A 16,440-nucleotide genomic window follows, 5' to 3' on the forward strand; every position below is an offset into this window, starting at 1 on the left:
TTAGGAGGCGGCTAAGGTCCCCGGTGCACATCTGAGGAAGGGGCCAAGCCGAGGACAAGCCCACGCTTCCAGCTCTGGCCATACCAGGCAGAGGAGCCTGCTGGTCACTGAAATGGGAACAGAGGGGAGACGGGGTTTAGGGGGCAAGCCATGAACCCCCTCGGGGATAGGCTGAGGAGTCTGTGCTACGGGAAATTGAAGCACATTTGTGCAGAAGGCAGTTAGATGTTTGGGCTTGAAGCTCAGGAGAGAGATCGGAGTCACAGACGCTGATTCAGGAATCAGCTGGACACAGCAATGGAAGCCACGCACGACCTGTAGAAAGAGGGCTTGGGAGGAGGTGGGCAGGGGGCCCAGACAGAGTTCTGATGCTCACTGCTCAGAAGACGGGCATTTCAAGAAGAAACCTGTGAAGGGACACTCAGAGAGGAAGATGGACAAGCAGCCGAGGATGGGGTCACAGAAGCCACAGGAAATGAGCCAAGGATGCAGATGATGGCTTCGACAAATACAGGAGGTGAGAACTGGATGGTGCCCTTGGGGGCTGGGGCATGAGCCAGGGGGACCTCGGGGAGCTTTCTAAGGGGATGACAGGGAACAGTGGCAAGAAGGCAGATCACGGTAACAACCTAGGAAGGAAGCAGGATCCCTCGCCCCTGAAGGAGGAGTAAGGGGGGTGCAGTGGGAGCAGCAGATGGCACAGGTTGGGGGCACAGATGTGGCCAACAGCAGCGGGGAAGGTGGTTGTGAGGTGCATTCACATAATTCTCTCTAGGAGCTTGGATGCCAAGGAGAGGAGAAATGTAGGGGACCTGCTGGCTAAAGACACAATTTTTTTTGGTTTTTTTAGGGCCACACATTGTGCATATGGAAGTTCCCAGGCTAGGGGTTGAATCAGAGCCACAGCTGCTGACCTACGCCACAGCCACAGCAATACAAGATCCGAGCCACATCTGTGACCTACACCATAGCTCACGGCAACGCTGGATCTTGAAGCCACTGAGTGAGGCCAGGGATCAAACCTGCAGCCAATGGGAACTCTGAGACAATGTCAGGTTTGTGACCTGCTGAGCCATAATGAGAACTCCTAAAGACATGATTTCAACATTTAACTTTTTGTTTAAGTTGGGAGCCTTGAGGATATTTAAATGTGGATAGGAAGGAGTGTTTGGAGAGGCAGACATCAGAGAGAGGGAGAAACTGAGACAGGGTCCCTGAAAGGATGAATGGAGCAGCTCAGCTGAGCACGTGCAGAGGAGCCAGCACAGCTGTGTGTGCACAGGGGGCGCTGGGCTGGAGGACAGCTTACTGCAAATGTGGGCCCTTGTCCCAAACAGCATCTCCCTCATCCTCTTTCCTTTTACTTCATTTTTCTCCCCAGCAGCCGGGACTACTTGTAGAAGGCTGTGGAACGGCCACCCAAAGATATACTCCCTCCCTAATCCCCAGAACAAGTATTTATTGCTTTATATGGTAAGAGAGGTGATCAAATGAAGGATATTGAGGTAAGATTACCCAGGCACATCAGGGTGAGCCCTAAATACTATCACAAGGGACTTTGTCATAGTGACTGGCTCACTTTGCTATACCGCAGAAATTGACAGAACATTGTAAGTCAACTATAATAAAAATGTTAAAAATAAATAAATAAAAGCAGGGCAGAATTAAAAAAAAAAAAAAAAAAAGGAAAGGAAAGGGGGCAGGTGATGTGGAAACAGAGATTGGAGTGATTTCGCCAAGGAATGCTGGCAGTGGAGCTGAAAGTGGCCAGGGATGGATTCTTTTCTAAAGCCGCTGGAGCAGAGTTCCCGTCATGGCTCAGTAGAAACAAATCTGACTAGCATCTATGAGGATGGTAGGTTCAACCCCTGGCCTTGCTCAGTGGGTTAAGGATCCGGCATTGCTGTGACCCATCGTGTAGGTTGCAGATGTGGCTCGGATCTGGCATTGCTGTGGCTGTGGCGTAGGCTGGCAGCAACAGCCCCGATTTGACCTCTAGCCTGGGAACCTCCATATGCCACGGGTGCGGCCCTAAAATGACAACAAAGCAAGCAAACCACTGGAGGGAGTAGGCCCCACTAACACCTTGATTTCAGCCCAGTGAACTGATTTCAATTTCTGGCCTCCAGAACTAGCAAAGAATACATTTCCGCTGTTTTAGGCAGTCAGGTTTATGGTAATTTGTTACAGCAGCCACAGGAAATAGACATACTATCCACCATGACGGTATATGTTAATTGCCTGTCTTCTTCCAGATGGGATAAATTCCCTGAGAGGAAAGCCTTTGTGTGTTTGTTTCACTGTGGTAGCCCTGGGATGGAGCAGGGGCTCAAGCATGTGTCGGAGGAGTAAATATGTACGTGCTCTGTCTCTAGGGAGCTGTGCTGTAAACACAGAATCGCTCAGCATCACCATCCCACTGCAAGTGTTCCATCAACCATCTCACCGCAAGTGTCCCAGGCTTTAGATGCAGTTGGCGATGCATCCGTGTGTGGCTTCAACATCTTTCCTTACTGGCATTTCTAATATTTGGTTGGCATGTGCAGATCGAAGCCAGAGGACTAAATATGCCAGTTTCTCTCTCTCTGCACTCACAGTGGCTTGTGGGTAACTGGCATTTCTGAATTAGCAAGATGACCAAAGGCATGGTCAGCACCTGGGATTGGAGGCTATAAACAGGAAGGGGCTGGGGGTTTGGGGTTAGTAGATGCAAACCATTCCATTTAGAATGGATAGACAATAAGGTTCTACTGTACAGCACAGGGACTATATCCAATCTCTTGAGATAAAACATGACGGAAGATGGTATGAGAAAAAGAATGTGTGTGTGTGTATACATACATATATATACACACACACACACACACACACACACATGTATATAGTCACACACATATATGTACAAACACACATTCTTTTTCTCATATTATCTTCCATCATGTTATATATATAACCCAGTCATATATATGGGTTACTTTGCTGTAGTGCAGATACTGGCACAACATTGTGAGTCAAATATACTTTAATTAAAAAACAATTAAAAAAAAAAAAAACAAAAAACCAAAAACCTCCCCCAAAACCCAGGAAGGGTTGATGGGACATGGAAGAGCTTTCTCAAGTTGCAGGAGAAAAATGGGCACATATATATGTGTCTCGTGGACAGGTAGGGTCTGTCTAGAGAAGGTATGCATAAATCTATCAAGAAGTTGAATTTATATTATTTTAAACACCAAAAAAAAAACCATAGAAATTTGGAAGGGTATTACATATATATTACTAGAAAAATTCATAAAATTAATCACTACCTTTGAATCTACCAGCAGCCATTCACTTATAGGTGCAGCCTTCTTTCCTTATGGGGAGTCCCACATACCTGGGGACGGCGGTGGAGGAGAGGGTTGGCACTCTCTGCTTCCAGCATGCCAGGCGCTATACTAAACTTTGAAAAGTCTTGGGTATTTTTATCATGCCTGCATGGCAGCTGGGGAAGCCAAGGCTTACAGTTTTCAGTGACCATCCAGCTGGTGAGTGGGTGAAGCAGGATTTGAACCCAAGCCCCGGGGCTTCAGGGCCGCCTCCATGAACACTGTGTTGGGTAGCTCAGAATTCATGCCTCAGCTAATCCCTTTTCCTGGGCCCTTCCCCCCCCACCCCCCCGCCTCCAACCCATCCCCGTTAAATCAAAATCTGAAAAGAAGGTGGTTAAGTGTCACAGGAGCCCAGGGCCATTTGGCACGAGGCACAGTCCTGCGTCTGAACCCATCTCGGGTTCAGAGGGGCCGGCTCTGGCATGTGCAGCACGGCTCTCAAAATCCTCTTGTTTCTGTTGGTAAGGGCCAATTCATTTGTCAAGCCACGTGGGTTAAGAGCCATCTCTGCGAGAGGATTAAAGGCGGGCCTTTGAAAACTGTCTGGTACCCGATTCACAGTCAGTATGTTTCTGGGGCACGATTATTTGCTACGCGTGCTTTTCCTCAGTGTCGCACTGTGGTTCTGTGAGGCTTGCCCTGGCCTCAGAAAGTACACAGAGACCCCTGGAGTGATCTCATGGCACAATTCAATCGTGTTTCCCTCACTGCCTGAACGCGCAGCGCTCCTGCCCAGAACTGGAAATGCAGGAAAACTCTTTAGGATACAATAAAGACCATTTCCAGCAAAGGCCATGTATCAGTTAGTTGAAAGAGACTCTACTTTCCCAGGCACCCTCCTAATCTGCCTGCAGGCGCAGGAGACACCTAAGCATGGGGAGAAATAAAGCCAATTAAACTAGCCGCTCACTGTTTCCATGGAACATCTCTTTTCTTGTATTTCCAGATTCCCCAGGTGAGAATCTGAGTCCAAGATCTGCTTAGAAATCTTCATGCAGGTCAGCTGTGTCCAAACTTAGGTGTTTAATTATATGCTTTTGGGGGGGGGACGAAGGTGAGGAGTGGCATGGCATCGGATGGAAGTATCAGTGTTTATGTTACTTTACTTTTCGGGGACAAACCTCCTTGTGACCAGAATGATATTGGATAATTTTCTTGCTTTCTTCAGATAGCTTTCTTGCAGCATATGGAAATTCACAGGCTAGGGGTTGAATCAGAGCTGCAGCTGCCGGCCTACGTACGCCACAGCCACAGCAACATGGGATCCAAGCTGTGTTGGAGACTTACACCATAGCTCAGGGCAACGCCAGATCCTGACCCACTGAGCGAGGCCGGGGATCAAACCTGCATTCTCATGGATGCTAGTTGGATTTGCTTCTGTTGTGCCACAACGGGAATTGCCTGGTTGTTTTCTCTTGTTTCTGGGTCCAGTGCCCTCTGGTTTCACTCAACACAAAATGACCAGTTAAGATATCAAGCAGCGTTTCATGTCCTCACAGGCTGATTTCAATACATCCATTCAGTGTTTTTTGAGATAATTTACAAACTGAAGTTTCGAGCTATTTTACATGGGCTTTGCTGACTCCTCCTACATGTCTCATCCATGTTAATCGACAGGACATCAAGGCTTCAGGCCACCAGGAAGGTGCTTGTGTTCAGGACCCAAAGCACCCGAGAGCAAGAGCAGGTGCAGAACACCGAGCAGCCACGAACGCCTCAGGCTGTTTTGTCCATGAGGCTCATCATGGTCATTGTCCGGAGGGTCTGGACCACATATCTCACCAAACTGATGTCTGGGTCTTACACACTGCGAATGTGTCCACCGGTTAAGAAGAAAAATACTCCCCTATGGCTTCTGTCTTTAAGCTGAGACAAATAAAAATGATTTTTTAAAAAAAGTTACAGGGAATCATCACATATAATTCCTGGAAGATGATGAGTTGGTTACTTGGCTTTTCTGGGAAACAATTCCTGACCACCACCTCCCACTGCTGATTAACCTGCATTTTCACCAGAAAAGCCTGAGGTTGGAGCCTGGGAACCAAACTTGGGATGTAAGCCTGGGGTCCAGCAGACAGCTAGGGACGGTGCAGAAACCACAGGCCAACTAGGACTCCTCTGCAGGTGCAGTGTCTTCCCCCTGATTCCCAAACCCCTTCAGGTGGTGGCCTTGCACCATTTCTTTATAGAAAGCAGGTGTGTACGGACAGGAGAAACGGAAACTAAGTAATTTTTACAATACTGCGCCAAATCAGAAACCACTTATAATGTTTATGCGGGAAGCAGTAGAATGGATCAAGGCTTTGAGACAATTTGGGAGGATACACACAACTGGATGAAATACTAGCAACTTCATTTGTTTCCGGAAACTCGGGAACACGTTTCAGCCTTTCACGGTTAGTGACGGTAGGTTCTGCAAGGGCTGGGGTGAGATGCACTGGATTGTTCAACGAATGGAAAGCAGAAAAACCCCGAAAAGCAAAGCAACCTAAATTGAACACCTACGGCTACTGGATGCTATGATGTTAACAACCCCTCCTCCACTAGCAAGGACCTAATTAAGCACATCATTGAGTTCAGTGCTGACCTGCATGAACGATATTTCTAAGTAAAGCTTACACTCAGATTCTCACCTGCAGAAACTGGAAAGGCACGAATAGAGATGTCTTATGGAAACAGTGTGTGGAGAATTTAAAAAGAAAGTAAATCGGTTGTATAGTTAGGTCTGATCAATCCATGTGGCCTTAAATGACAAGAAGATGCCTTTGTTTCAGAAACACTAGGGTATAAGTCTGCTAGGGCTGCTGTAACAAAGTACCATGAATCAGGCAGCTTAGTGCAATGAGTCCTGGAGTGACAGCAATCGCTGGGATCGAGGTGTGGGCAGGACCACGCCCCCTCGCTCCGATGTGGCGCCCTCCCTGTGTGCTGGTCTGTGGCACATCCCCGTCCTCTAAGAACACCAGTCAGACTGGATTAGGGATCCACCTTCCTCACCCACCAGGACCTCAAGTAAGACCACATTTGGAGGCACTGGAGGTTATGATTTCAACATAGAAATCTGGGGCAGACACAATTCAATCCACAGCAATCAGAATAGAAAACTCAGGGTTGGTGGCAGATTTGCACTTTCCTTTTTCTACCATCTACAGATGTCAAAAAACAAGGCTCAGATGGAACCAGAGTAAAAACCCATTTAAATTCTTTTTTTAAAATAACTAGATCCATAAGTCTACAACAGCTCCTGGCCTCAGATACCCTTTCATCCTATTGTGTGAGGTGCTGTGTTTTGATGGCAAGGTCCCTTTCTCTCTCTGCCATAAGTGACAGCAACACACACACCAACACTATCACCAGCACCAAGGAGTAGTCTCCAGTTGTCGAAGCTGAGGGAGGCCAGTGGGATGTAGCCTGGAGGCCCTGGGACAGTCCTGTGACATTGACATCATGTAATTGGTCTTGGAAGGACTGGCGGGGTCCTGGGGGACTGGGAGGGCTCTAGGGGGTCTTTAGGGACTTCCCATTCTTCTTGTCTGTCTATTGCTCTCACCTCCATCACTCTGCTCTATTTCCTTTGACTCTCAACCTCCCTGTTCTTTTTCTGACCCGTGGGCTCTCCGCTTGTCCTTCTGACCTGCCCTCTCCACCTCTCTCACATTGTCTCTCTCCTTTTTCTGCTCTTTGCTCTTCCCCTCCACCATCTCTGGGTTCAGCCTCTCTGGGTATGACTGTGTAGGTTGTTCACTGCACAAAAGCGCCTTGCTGGCTCTGCCTGCCAACTTCCACTGGGAGCCATGCCCATTTCCATTTTGTAAAAGGGGGTTGGGGAGGCCTCAGCAGCAGCCAAGCCTGTGCTTTGCAATGATTCTTCCCCACCCCCTTTGCAGCAGAGGGACCTCCTCTCTCTTGGCAACGGCTCCCCCAAACTAGAGCAGCAGGGAACTTAAGAAAACACCAAATGTTTTAAAAATGCCACTATGAAGTCAAAATGGAAACTGGTCAACTAAAATCACCTAAAACTATTAAAACTTCTCCATTTAATATGATCTGCTATGAACTTGAGAAAAAGGTTTTTTTTTTTTTTTTTTTTTTTTTTTTTTTTTAAACCCACATGTTTGGGGTCAGTTGGCAAGTTTTGTAAATTTACTAAGCCAATCTATTGGCTTCACCAAAATGGCCTAACATCCAGGACCATGGAAGTCTGTTATTTTTTTGGGGGGTGCTTCCCTGCACCAAAAAAGGTTTTTGAAAAGACACATCCTACCCAGATTAGTGGTTTCTATTTTATCCCCAAATCTGGAATCTGGGAGGGAATCACTATAAGTCCCAAAGGGTTTACAAGAGGCTATTTCTTTTTGTCTTTTTTGGGCCACGCCTGTGGCATATGGAGGTTCCTAGGCTAGGGGTCAAATCGCCTATGCCAGAGCCACAGCAATGCAGGATCTGAGCCACATCTGCAACCTACACCACAGTTCACAGCAACACCGGATCCTTAACCCACTGAGCAAGGCCGGGGATAGAACCCAAGACCTCATGGATGCTTGTTGGGTTCGTTAACCACTGAGCCACGACTCAAATTCCAAGGCTGTGTTTTTTTTTTTTTTCTTTTTTAGGGTTGCAACTGTGGCATATGGAAGTTCCCCGGGCTAGGGATCGAATTGGAGCTGCAGCTGCCAGCCTTCAGCCACCACGATGCAGGATCCATAGGTCGAATCTGTGAACTGTGCTGCAGCTTGTGCTAATGCTGGATCCTCAACCCAATGAGCGAGGCTGGGGGTGGAACCCTCATCTCCATGGATACCAGTTAGGTTCTTAACCCCCTGAGCCACAACGGGAACTTCGTGTCTGTGTTTCTGTGAGCTTAGCATTACCAGCTCCTTTCCCCAAGACGAAGGAAAGCTGTTCCTGCTTCCTTATCACAGGCTTGTTGCCATTACCCTCTGTCTGTGACCACCACGACTGTCCAGTAGAGAAAGGCAGTCTTTTAGGATACACTAATCATCAGACTTTATAGTCAGTCACATAAGCCATGGAGACTGAAGCTCCACCGGAAGAAGGTTCAGGGCAAAACTGGCTGTTTGCTTCTGACCCCAGAACCAGCTGCTGTCTTGTGCTTTGTGGTCCTGCCTTCTCCTGTGAGGCTGATTGCTGGTCTGTGATGCTGTGTCCTCCATGTGGCCACCACACAGGCTCCCACCACATGGTATAGTATCTGAAGCTGCTCTTCCACATTGATTTAAACTGTACTTTTTTTTTTTGGCTGTGGTGTGCAGTGCCTTGATGTGTGGTCTCAATTCCCAGACCAGGGATTGAACCCAGGCTGCAGTGATGAAAGTAATGAGTCCTAACCACCAAACCACCAGGGGACTCCCTGAATTGTAATTTTTGGGGGTTTGTTTTTTTAGGGCCGCACCTGCAGCATATGGAAGTTCCTGGGCTAGGGGTTGAATCGGAGCTGCAGCTCCCAGCCTACACCACAGCCACAGCCCACGGCAATGCCGGATCTGAGCCCCACCTGTGACCTATATACCACAGCTCACGGCAATGCCATATCCTTAATCCACTGGGTGAGGTCAGGGATCGAACCTGCATCCTCATGGATACTAGTCGGGTTCTTAACCCGCTAAGCCACAATGGGAACTCCCATATCTTTGAACTTTGTGCTCCTTCACCCCAAACGGTAGTGTGCCAGTTTGCAGTTACCTTGGCAGCCCTGGTTTGCACTGTGTCTGCTCCTTTGTTGCCACTGAGGGGATTACATCTTATCTGACACTTTCTATAATTTTGAAGCTAATCTTTTGGATCCACTAAAGTGCCACCTTTCCTCACCCTCACTCCTCACATGGTCTAAATAAGTCATTCAGCGCTTTGCCAAGCATTCCTAAAGGCGCTTGGAAGGAAGGAAAACAAGATGCTACTTGGAAAATACTTTTACTTTCCTACTGTACATGCCTCCTGAATCCACTTCCTTTTCCAGCGGGGAGGAAGGCATTTGCTGCTTGTCTTGAAGCCCAGTGGCTCTAACAAACCCTAGATGAGAAGATGAGGGAAGAACCAACGTTTGGAGTAGGATGGATATGCTAAATTTACATTAAAAATCTGTACTAGAGAACGAACACATTTGTGGGCTGTGGCACGCTTACCTGGCAGTCTCCTATGAACTGTTGAAAGAACTTTTCACCAGCAAAGGCAGATGCCAAAGCCAAATGCCAGGGTCTGAAAGTAGCCTATTCTGAACACAGGATGCGTTCTTGTTCTGGAGAGTATATGTTTTTCTTTGGAACCCGGTTAGCATCCCTGGATCACTGAGGGTCTGTGGGGGTCATGGGGTCAGTTCTTCCCAAAGTCCCAGGGGGAAGAGCCAGCGTGCTCCAAGGACCAGAGCCTGGGGAAGTGCTCTAATCCTAGGTGATGCCTAGAAAGCTGTCAAACCATCAGAAGGCTCATATTTTGAAGGGACTGTCATCCACTGGAATAAACATGATGTGCCGATCTTAAGTGCTCTGCTATGTTCATTTCCTGACACTAAGAAATTTCAAAATTAAAAAGCTGAAAACAGACTTGAGAGTTAAGGGCCTCTTAAAAGCTTTTAAAATAGGATCACCTGAGTATAAATAAGGAGACTGTTGCTCATGAGGGGTGGGTGCCATGGGCACCTTTCTGGTCTTTATCTCACGGTTAATCATTAATTGATTCATGTGTCTGTGTTATCGTGTCCCTTCTGTGGCAGGCAGGATTCTGGGCCATGGGGATAAAAGATGACTAAGCCACAGATCCTGCCTTGGAAGCTCAGAGCCAAGGAGGACTAATAGACGTGGAGAATGAATATGTTAAGTGCTATAAAAAAGTATGTACACATTATAGCAACAGCATAGCATTGAATTTAGAGGGAGAAAAAAACCTTTTTTTTTCTTTTTTCTTCCTTCCTTCCTTCTTCTTGCTTGCTTCCTTAGCATATGGAAGTTCCCAGGCTAGGGGTCAAATTGGAGCTGCTAGCCTACACAACAGCCACAGCAACGCAGGATCCGAGCTGCATCTGGGACCTACACCACAGCCTGGCTCATGTCAATGCTGCATTCTTAACCGACTGAGTGAAGCCAGGGATTGAACCTGTATCCTCATGGATGCTAGTAGGGTTCATTACCATTGAGCCACAATGGGAACTCCCTCTATCTATCTTTTAATGACAGTTCTAGCCAAGATGTTGGCCAACGGATTGTCTTATTATAAAGATAATGTATATGAGACACACCCTAAGCTGTAAACTCAAATATTACTATTTTTAGTGTTGAAGAAACTGCTTCAAGCATGGCAGCAGGGCCAGATTGCTGTTCCTGCCCCATGGAAACAGCACAGCATGGAGGAAAGGGCCCTAGAGAATAAGCCTGGAAGGCTGGCTTCTAGCAGATGCTATTACAAGCATTATCTCAGAGATACTGCAAGTTTGGGTCTAGACCACCCCACAGTAAAGCAAATATTGTAATAAAGTGAGTCACAAGAATTTTTTGGTTTCCCACTGCATATAAAAGTTATATTTACACTATATTATAGCCTATTAAATGTCCAATTGTGTTATGTCTAAAGAACCAATGTACATCCTTTAATTTAAAAATACTTCCTAGCCATAGCAATCAGACAAGAAAAATAAATAAAAGGTATCCATGTTGGAAGAGAAGAGGTAAAATTGTATATATGCAAGAGGTAAAATTTATGCAGATGACATGATGCTATATATAGAAAATCCTAAAGACTCCACACAAAAACTATTAGAACCGATAAGCAAATTCAACAAGGTAGCAGGATACAAGATTAAAATACAGAAATCTGTTACATTTCCCTACACTAACAATAAAGTATCAGAAAGGGAAACTAAAAAAAAATCACTTTTAAAACCACTTAGGAATAAGTGTACTTAAAGTGTAATAAAGGTACTCAGGAATAAGCCTGACTAAAGAGGTAAAAGATTAATATACTGAGAACTATAAAACATTGATAAAAGAAATAGAAGATGATTCAAATAAATGGAAAGATATCCCATACTACTGGATTGGAAGAACTAATTTTTTTTTTCTGCTTTTTGCTTTTTAGGGCCACACCTGCAGCACATGGAAGTTCCCAGGCTAGGGGTCAAATTGGAGCTACAGCTGCTGGCCTACACCACAGCCACAGCAACTTGGGATCTGAGCCACATCTGTGACCTACACCACAGCTCACAGCAGTGCTGGATCCCTGACCCATTGGGCAAGGCCAGGGATTGAACCTGCATCATCAGGGGTCCTAGTTGGTTTTGCTACCTCTGAGCCATGACGGGAACTCTGGAAGAATTAATATTGTTAAAATAGTTATACTACCCAAAGCAATCTACAGATTTAATGCAATCCCCATCAAATTACTCATGACATTTTCCCAGAACTAGAACAAAAATCCAAAAATTTATTTGGAACCGTAAAAGACTCAGAATTGCCAAAGCAATCCTGAGGAAAATGAGCAAAGCAAGAGGAATAACTGTCCCAGATTTCAGACAATATTACAAAAATACAGTAATCAAAACAGTGTGGACTCAATGGAAAAAAAATAGGGAGTCTAGAAATAAACCTACACACCTATAGTCAATTAATCTCTGACGAGGGAGGCAAGAACATACAATAGAGAAAATACAGTCTCTTTGGCAAGCGGTGTTGGGAACTCTTGACAACTGCATGTAAATCAATGAAGTTAGAACATCCCTTCATACCATACACACAAAAGAACTCAAAATGGCTTAAAGACTTAACTATATACAACATGACACCCTAAGACTCCTAGAAGAAAATAGGCAAAACATTCTCCAATATAAATTGCACCATTGTTTGCTTTGGTCAATCTCCCAAGGCAATAGAAATGACAACAAAAATAAACAAATGGAACCAAATCAAACTTATAAGCTTTTGCACAACAAAGAAAGACATAAATAAAATGAAAAAACCTACAGACTGGGAGAAAATATTTGCAAACAATGTGACTGACAAGGGTTTAAGTTCCAAAATATACAAACAGCTCATACTACTCAATAACAAAAAATCCTAAACAAACCAATCAAAAAATAGATAAGACCTAAATAGACATTTCTCCAACAAGGACATACAGATGGCCAATAGGCACATGAAAAGATGCTCAACATTGCTAATTATTAGAGAAATGCATATCAAAACTACAGTGAGGTATTACCTCACACCAGTCAGAATGGCCATCATTAACAAGTCTATAAACAACAGATGCTGGAAATGGTGTGGAGAAAAGGGAAGCCTTCTGTACTGTTGGTGGGAATGTAAATTGATGCAGTCACTATAGAGAACAGTATAGAGGCTTCTTAAAAAACTAAAAATAGAACTACCACATGATCCAGCAATCACACTCCTGGTCATATATTCAGACAAAGCTCTAATTCAAAAAGATACCTGCACCCCAATATTCACAGCAGCATTATCTACAATAGCCAAGATATGGAAGCAACCTAAGTGTCCATCAATAGATGAATGGATAAAGAAAATGTGGTACATATATACAATGGGATAATACTTAGCCATAAAGAAATGAAATAATATCATTTGCAGCAACATGGGTGGACCTAGAAATTATCATACTAACTGAAGTAAATCAAAGACAAATATCATATGCTACAACTTATATGTGGAATCTAAAATATGATACAAATACCTTTAATTACAAAACAGAAACAGGCTCACAAATCTATGGTCACCAAAGGGGACGGCCACGGGTGTCGGGGGAGGGGGGATAAATTAGGAGATTGGGATTAGCAGATACACATATAAAATAGATAATCAACAAGGTCCTCCTGTACAGCAAAGGGAACTATATATTCAATATCCTATAATAAACCACAGTGGAAAAGAATATGAAAACAAAGGTATAAATGTATGTATAACTAAATCACTTTGCTGTACACCAATAACTAACACAACACCGTAAATCAATTATACTTCAATTAAAAAAATTAAAAAATACTTCATTGCTAAAAAACCATCATCTGACAATGCGGGGCTGCCACAAAACTTCAATTAGTAAAAAATGTACTACCTGGGAAAGTGCAATAAAGTGACATATGTCTATATGGGTGCTGGAGCAAGTCACTTATCTTCTCTGAGTCATTCATTTCCTTTACTAAGAAATTATGAGGGAGTTCCCGTCGTGGCGCAGTGGTTAACGAATCCGACTAGGAACCATGAGGTTGCGGGTTCGGTGCCTGCGCTTGCTCAGTGGGTTAACGATCTGGTGTTGCTGTGAGCTGTGGTGTAGGTTGCAGACGCGGCTCAGATCCTGCGTTGCTGTGGCTCTGGCGTTGGCCGGTGGCTACAGCTCTGATTAGACCCCTAGCCTGGGAACCTCCATATGCCGCGGAAGCAGCCCAAAGAAATAGCAAAAAAAAAAAAAAAAAAAGACAAAAAAAAAAAAAAAAGAAATTATGAGATTTGATCAGTTCATCTCCCAGTTCCTTTCCAACACAGGAGTTTTTTTTTTTTCTTTTTACAGCTGCACCTGTGGCATATGGAAGTTCCTGGGCTAGGGGTCAAATCAGAGCTGCAGCTGACAGCCTACAGCACAGCCACAGCAATACCAGATCTGAGTCGCATCCGCAATTGACACTCCAGCTTGCAGCAATGCTAGATCCTTAACCCGCTGGGAGAGGGCAGGGATCGAACCTGCATCCTGACAGAGACAAAGTCTGGCTCCTTAACCCACGGAGCCAAAATGGGAACTCCCCAACAAAAGATTCTGAGTCTCTATTTCTATGGTGACAAATCTCCCCTGAGAGACATCTAGTTACAGATGGTAGGATCAGAATAATTAAATAAAATCTTTATGGGAAATCAACGCGTGTTTCTAGATCTTTTGTAGTTATTTCCAAACAAACGTATTGCTCTCGTTTTAGAGGCATAGATTAATTGCCTGTGAACTGAAGGGGGAAAGGAATATCCTTAAACTCAGTCTGGTAAAGTTCTCCATTGGACTCAACTGTAGCTGAGGGAGGCTGTTTAAATGGAGCAAGAGAGAGAGGAGCCTGACTCAGAGCCAGCAACAACGAAAATCTTCTAGCTCTCAAGCCGGATGAGGGCCAAGTCACAGAACCTGGCATCCAAACCAACTCAACTTTCAACTTCCAGTCACTTAACATGCTCTCCAAAAGCTTAGGTCTGTTCCTGAAATAGAAATGGTCTCTGTTTTTCCTAAAACACTCCTTTAAACGGTTTCAAAGTTGTGCAGTGTTTTGCTAATATTTAGGGGAACTATGGAAAAACTTGCACGCCCTAGGGAGAAATAGTGTAACCAGGAGAGTAGAGTTGCCTGGGTAACCTGCCCTGACTCTCAGGTAGGCAGGCTATCAGATTCCCCCCACACCTGGAATATGCTTTTGACACCCCCTCCTGATTTTATGAGGGACAGACTGAGAGGGCACGGCCAGGTTGAGGTGACAAGTGACTGAGGATGCAAGGTCATGACTCCATGTCAGCGGTGTTAGGTGACGGGCTATGTATCTTGTGTTGCCCTTGATACAATCTACTCAGGTGTTGAATCGATGGATCAAATATTAAGCTGTGGGTTTTGTAAAAAAAAAAAAAAAAAAATCCATAAAAGATTTAAAATGTGGGAGGGCTTGATTTTAACGGACCCACGATTGGGGCTCATCTATTAAGTGGTTCTTCTGATAATGGTTAGAAGGATAAGGTCACTGTGTTCTTGCCCTTAGCACAGCCCAACACCTCCTATTGCCTTACTGCCTCGTTATCCATCATTTATGACGGCAACTGCACACATCCAGGCATTTTTGTTACAACCTTACATTGTACTATAAAAATGGAGACTTTCTACAGAACAAGTGTGGTTACAACAACAATGAACCAAGTCCAAAATACCCACAGTCCTTTCTTTTTTTTTGGCAAGAAATAGATTTATTACCATAGGATGCTTGTGAGAGATGCAAGTGGGCAGGCAAGGAAGCTCTGCCCCATATTCCTTTTTAGAATCTCTTCTCTTTTCCCTCTTTAGAACCCAAAGGGCACAGTCTTATAATGTAAAGTTGTCTATAAGTGTTACTATTATTGCCTTGCTACTGTTGATAAAGACTATTACAGTCTTAAATTATATATCACTGTGCTTTGGATTACAGAGCATGGAGGATTTTTTTCCACGTTTTGTGAATGTTATCTCCTACATTTGAATTACCCAAGGGAGTTGATAAAGAAAGGATGGGTGCTGTTTAAGATTGTGCACAGAGTTACCACGTTGGCGCAGTGGGTTAAGGATCTGACTGCAGTGGCTGGGGTTGCTGCAGAGGTGTGGGTTCTAGTCCTGGCCTGGGAACTTCCAAAAGCCCCCAGGTGTGGCCAAAGGAAAAAAAAAAAAAAGACTGCACAGAGTCAGTGACATGCCTTGCCAACAGTGAAGTGTTATCCAGGCTTGTTTACTGCATCCTTAAAGATGCTACAAGGTTGGGATTCAGTAGGTGCGAGATAATATGTGTTGAATGATAAATAAATCAGTAGGAGACATCCATGTAAATGTATGACAAAAAGAACTTTTACCACCAAAATTACATTTGGCAAAGGGACATTGACTCTGGCTGTTTAAAAATGGGCTAGGAATTATTCAGTAAAGACAGTATTATTAAAATTAAAGGCAAAGCCTGCCTTTCATCAGAATGTTAGAAGTCCTAGAAACGCCAGAAGCTGACCATCTATTCTTAGATTCAGTGATCTCTTTGAATAACAATTGTTCATATTTTGGGATGAAAATATCTTAAAGGGGTTTTTACCTATAACCTAGCGAAACATCACATTAGGGACGACAAGACTTCTCCCTTTAAAATGACAATTTCCCACAGAAATAGACTCACAGAAAACAAACTTATGGTTACCAAAGGGGAAAGGGGAGGCGGATAAATTAGGAGTTTGGGATAACAGATACACACTACTATATATAAAATAGACAACCAGCAAAGTCCTATGTAGAGCTCAAGGAACTATAACCTATAGTAATAACCTATAATGGAAAAGAACCTGAAAAAGAATAAACA

The 16,440-nt window shown here is 44.5% G+C and overlaps 1 protein-coding gene across 1 annotated transcript in view; it reads right to left on the bottom strand.

The window, feature by feature from the left end:
- ANKH (ANKH inorganic pyrophosphate transport regulator) overlaps positions 1 to 16,440 on the bottom strand; it is a 175,492-nt gene that overhangs the window by 29,709 nt on the left and 129,343 nt on the right. The gene's annotated exons all lie outside the window — the stretch shown is intronic.

Source organism: Sus scrofa, chromosome 16, assembly GCF_000003025.6.
Source record: "Sus scrofa isolate TJ Tabasco breed Duroc chromosome 16, Sscrofa11.1, whole genome shotgun sequence".
Lineage (NCBI taxonomy): Eukaryota > Metazoa > Chordata > Mammalia > Artiodactyla > Suidae > Sus > Sus scrofa.